At 34.6% G+C, this 5,820-nt stretch overlaps 1 long non-coding RNA gene across 1 annotated transcript; it reads left to right on the top strand.

Annotated features, from left to right (window-relative positions):
• Positions 1–279: 279 nt before the first annotated feature.
• Positions 280–1,883, top strand: LOC138882304 (uncharacterized). The gene is made up of 2 exons (XR_011403833.1): positions 280–707; positions 1,656–1,883. It is a non-coding gene; the product is annotated as an uncharacterized lncRNA (long non-coding RNA).
• Positions 1,884–5,820: the final 3,937 nt, after the last annotated feature.

Genomic DNA, 5,820 nt, shown 5'->3' on the forward strand with positions numbered 1-5,820 from the left:
TAGAATAAGTTATTTAATTAATGTATTTGTGTAAAATTTGTTTAATAAGTAGAATTAAGGAAGAAATTTGGCCAAATTTGAAAGAAAAAGTGTCCAAGAGTGCAAGATAAAGGGCTGCCATTGAAAGGGTCTAAAACTACGTAGTTTTGCCTCAAAACTACGTCGTTTCACTAAATGAAACAAGATCAAATCATACCCACCCATTCCATCTTAATCCAATGGATCTCGTTCACTCTTGGCTTAGGTATTTAAAGCCTCAAAAATCTGAAAATTATCCTCATTTTCACCCATAATTCTTTTCTCCTTCTTCTCTCTTCTCTCTCTCTTCACTCTCTCTACGTCGCCCCAGCTCCGCCCACCGCCGCCGGCCGGCGGACCACCTCCAAACACCTCCAAATTCACACCATCTAATCTCCACAACTTCCTCTTTCCATATCTTCAAACCAAATCCTTCAAAAATCCCTCAAACTCCTTGAATCTTAGATCTAGGAAACTTTTCCGTCACTTTTTTGTCCAAATTATTGAAGCTCCAACCGCTAACACCCCACAATACCTACATCAATGGATAGATCTCCTCAAGACCTAGCTATTGATGCCAATTTCACCCTGAAAATCCGGCGACCAAAATCCGGCCAAATTCCGGCGACCTCCCCGAACACCCTCTTTTGGCATACCACCATTTTTTCGGCCACTTGAATTGTAAAATGGTAAAATCCTATTCTTTTTCATGGCTGATTTTTTATTTTTATTTTTATTTTTCAGATTTTATTTTTTATTATTAATTATTTTAGCATTAGTTTTTGAATTTTTGGAATGTTAAATTTTCTGTTTTTGCACTTGTTGAAGTAGTAAAATAGCTTTGTGTTGATTAAAGTGAGGTAGTGAAGAAATGCTTGAGAGTATATGGTAAAATTAATTTTTTTTAGTTAAAGTTAGTTTCTATCTTGTTTCTTCATTTAATCCATTTTTGATTATGTTTGTCTAGTTGATTTTATTAAATCGCTCCAGCGATAGCATGCGTTTCGTTTGGCTTTAATAGTTAATTTTTGTTTGCTTTCGATTGGTTCATAACACATGTGTGAAGTTTAATTACATGTTTTAATACTTGGTTTAGTTTGAATCAACAGGGTGATATTGATGTTGTTAAAATCTGAAGTTTATGTTATTTTATCACAAAATAGGGTGCTAGTAGCCTACTTTTACTAATTAGGGTGGCTGAAATGATATTTTTTCTCTTTGTTTCTGACATAGTAGATTTCCTTTGACCTTTGGATAGATTTTGAACAGTGTTTAGCACACAATGTCAGTTTTTGTCGGACAGACATTTGGTGAACCAAAATCTGTCCAAATTTGCCTATTTAAGGGTTGCCCTTTCCTCACTTTGGGGGGACTCCATCACACTTCCAGGGGGCATTTTTTCTAATTGCTTTGTCACAAAAACAAAAAATATTCAGCAATTGAACACATGAAAAGTAAGCTGAAATGGTGAGCTTTGGGAGTGAATCTTAGAGTGCAAACTTTTAAAAAAGTATAAGTCCTCTTTAGAGTTCGTTTCTGGGTTCCCTCTCTAAGTTTTCGGGTTGTTTTAACACGGTTTTGCTGCTGGTTTTATGCTGCTTTAGTTGCTGAACTACTTTTTATTCTTTTGCTACCAGGTAATCCTTTAAGACTCGTAATGTACGTATTTTCAGCAATGGGAACAACTTGAACATGTTGCACCATTTAAATGTGTTTGATGTGATGAATAGTTTGACAACAAAAGAGCTTGTATGTTATTGTTATGTATCAAGCATGTGATAATGTGAATATAGTCCTTCATAATACTTGAATATTGAGTTGTAAGTTTTTGAATGTGATATGTAAGTCGTTTATGGATTTTTTAAGCATGTTTTCAAGCTATTATATTCGAGTAACAATGCTAAGTATGCCATGAATGACTTTAGGTGTATAACATATAGCATGAGTTCGTTTTAGTTGCCGAAATTTCACTGCCAACATATGTTCTAGGAATGCTGTGATTATATCTTTGTGAATCTGGCCATTTTGCTGGATTTGCAAAAATGGCTATTTTTGTAAAGTGGGCGTTTATACAATTGTGACTATGTAGTTAATGGTCATGAACTCAAACTAAGTAAAGAGCTAAGATTGTATCAACTTTGGGCCTTATTGAATCAAAGATAAAAGTTGGCTCATTTACCTTTGAACAACAAAATTACCCCTTTTCTTCTATATAGCATTGGGCCAATTGAAATTCATTTCTTGGCCCATTTTAATAATAAATTCCAGCAACCCAAAAGCTCCATACAAGCTGGCCCATTTTTTTTAACAAGAAGTTGGCTCATTTCTTTTAAAATAGATAAAGTTGATCCAACATTTATTTGCATAATTTTTCTCACCTATAAAGCTCGAAAAAAATAATAATATCAAATTTTTCTACTATTTTAATTAACTAGTTTCCCTTTAATTAATTTAAATGTTAGGCAAATAGTAGGTGCGCTTTAACTTCACGGACTCGCTTATGTAGCGTGACGCTTAACTTTTAATAAGTTAATTCATCAATTTCATGTCATATTCAATAGTTTTAATTAATTTATAATTCTTTTGTCATAATCACGGATTTGCTTGCGTAGCGTGGTAGTGACATTTAATAAATTTTCTGGAAAAAAGAGGGTTAATGTTTCCTCCAACACAATTGCAGCAATTTTTTAAAAGTAAATAACGTGCTAACAATCGTCTGTCATGACTGCGGATTCGCTTGCGTAGCGCCGTTATGACTAAATAATAAATTTCGTCGATCGCGCATTTGCTTGCGTAGTGTGGTTATGACATCTTATTATTCAAAAATATTTTTTAATTTTTTCTAATAATCAAGAGATAAAAGAGGATAGGTAAAACATGAAAATAATATAAATCACAGTTTGTCCAAAATTAATTCAAGCCAAGTTTAAGTCAATAAAGCGATTGTGCTAGAACCATGGGACTCGGGGAATGCCTTATACCTTTTCCCCAGTCAACAGAATTCCTTGCCCGAACTTTATTTTCGCGGACCGATTAAAATAGAATCAAACCTTCCTTTGCCTAGGGATCCAAATAAATGGTGACTTGGAACACCGAAAAAATCAATTCTAAGTGGCGACTCTGAACAATAAAATAATCCTTATTCAAATTTTGTCACTTTAATTGGAAAAACTCTTTGGCCCATACACATATTATTATTATTTTGAGGGGTAGAAAAGGGGTGTGACAGCTCTGGCGACTCTGCTGGGGACAACCAGAATTCGAGCTTGTACATGTTGACTTTTATTTGGCTTTATTAATTTTGTATATACTCATTTATTTGGGTATAATGTGCCACTTGTCTGCTTTTTACCGCTTTGATATTTTTGAATGGTATATATAAACTGTCTTCTCACGTACCCCCTCCGAGTCTTCTTGAATTAAAATTGGGCATTTGCTTGACATAGCCCGCTTTCTTTGAGATAGCCGAGATGTTTGTCACCCGGTGAATGATTTTAGTCACACTTATTTTAGGCGGGGAGCACCACCAATTAAGCCGGAAAGCAATGCTACCGGTACTCTGACCCTCCTCGGCTCGAGTTGTCCGCTCGAGTAAGCCAGTCTAGATACCTATTTCCACCAAGATTTAAACCTAGGAGAACAAACCTCATACCGGATTTTTCCTAGTGGTTCGCTCTATGTGCATCACATGCATTTGACTTAGCGAAACTCGGCACAGGGGCCGGGTCCGTATAAGACAGGTATCCTATTTGAGACCATCATGTTCACGTATGTGCTACTTGATACATCATTTGGAAGGCTTACTTGCATTGTCGACCAGCTTTAGAAAATTAGTGTAGCAGAATTATAAAAAAAAAGGTACCCAATTTGACCGAACTACGCGGGTCTGATTCTCATCGGATGTGAGATACGTACGCAAACCTCATTGGTTCCAGGCCCCAATTTTCAAAAAAAAATCAAATATATTTCTCTTTACTTCCTTCTTTAGAAAATAATTTCTTAAAGACCCCAATTTTAAAAAAAATCAAAAAAAATCAAAAATATTTTCTTCTTTTTTCTTTTATAAGTCTTTCTTTCACAAAAAAAAAAATCAAAACCAGGTTTATTTTTTTTCTTCAAAAATCACAAAAAAATAAATAAATGAAAAAGAAAAAATCGAAAATTCCAAAAAAAAAGTTGTTGAAATCCAAAATATTTTTTTTCTGCTTCAGAAGTTTTTATTTCAAAAATTGAAAAAAAAAATATTCGAAATTCAAAAATATTTTATTTCTTCTTTAGAAGTGTTTATTTCAAAAATTCAAAAAAAAGAAACTTTAAAAATGAAAAAAAAATCTTTTTTAATTCTTTCTTTCAACAATTTCAAAAACAAAATGAAAAAAAAAATCGAATTTCAAAAAAACAATCGCTCTTCTTTAGAAGTCTCACTTTCAACAATTCAATAAAAAAATTGAAACCTAAAAAAAAAACTTTCTTCTTTTGAATCCTTTCTTTCTACCAAAAAATAAATCCAAAATTATTTCCTTGTTAGGAGCTTTCGTGGAGTTATTTGTATATGAGTAAAAAACGAGAGTTAGTTTGTGTACTTTATTCCTGATTTTTTATGAACTACGTAATGATCTGATTCATGCGGCGTCATGATACGTAGGCAATCCCCATCGGATTCGATCATAACCATAGAATTAACTGAGGAAAAAATAAACTAAAAAAAAGAAAAAGAAAAAAAAGAAAAAAAAACAGAGAAAAAAAAAAGAGAGTGACAAAAAATAAAAGAGTGACCAAAAATGCCAAAAAAATAAAAAGCGACAGAGACGAAAAAAATCAAGAGTGATTAAATAAAGGTAGAAATAAAAGAGGTACATACTTAAAGGGTTAGTTAAGGTCGGGATGAAACATGCAACCGTTCAAACACATGGTAGAAATGTTTAACTATTAGGTGCATTGCATCCCCAACGTGCGATTTCCTATGTGTTAAATGTCTCAAAACTAACCAGGTTGTGGTGTGAGCAAATTAGTCAGGTTCTGTTCAGATGGTTGGTTTTGTTGGTATGCAGTGATGAACGCGCAACCTTGCACGCGGCCACAACATTATACACAAAACCGAGCTCCACCTCCTAGAAATGCACATCCTTACCCAGCTCCATATAATCCTCAACCAAATGATCTCCGATACAATCCTCGCCTAAGAAAGCCTTTCAGAAAGAATCAGTTCACCCCTATTGGTGAATCGTATTCAAGCTTGTTCCAAAAGCTAATCATGCTAGATCTATTGCAGCCAGTGGCCCCGAAATGGCCGAACCCCTAGTCCCCCTCGCACCGAGCTGACGCTAGGTATGAATACCACTCTGGAGCAGTGGGACACAGTACAAAGGACTGTTGGACCCTCAAAAGGGCAGATGAAGATTTGATTGAAGCTGAAAGAATCATTTTTCGGGATGAAGAAGCTCCTGATGTGATGAACAATCTGTTGTCTTGCCACAACATCAGGCCAATGGTCGGAATGATTTGTGAAACTGAGGAATTTGATCTGACACTGAAGGTCATTGTAGCCATTGCCGAGACAGAAGAAAAGCTAAAAAATGGCCGCCAAGCATGAAAGTTCTCTATCAGACGGGAGTCTTAGTAGCCAGTCTTGCTATCCTTTCTACGTCTGAATTATCTCAGGGTGTGATCCGGATGTTTTACCTTATTGTCTTACATTCTGATGCAAACCCTTCTATCTTCAAAAAATTGAAAAAAAAAAATCAAATAAAAAAATCAAAGATCAAAAAATCAAATGAAATTAATATTTCATTTTCCAGGAAT

This window comes from Nicotiana sylvestris, chromosome 11, assembly GCF_000393655.2.
Source record: "Nicotiana sylvestris chromosome 11, ASM39365v2, whole genome shotgun sequence".
NCBI classification, from domain to species: domain Eukaryota; kingdom Viridiplantae; phylum Streptophyta; class Magnoliopsida; order Solanales; family Solanaceae; genus Nicotiana; species Nicotiana sylvestris.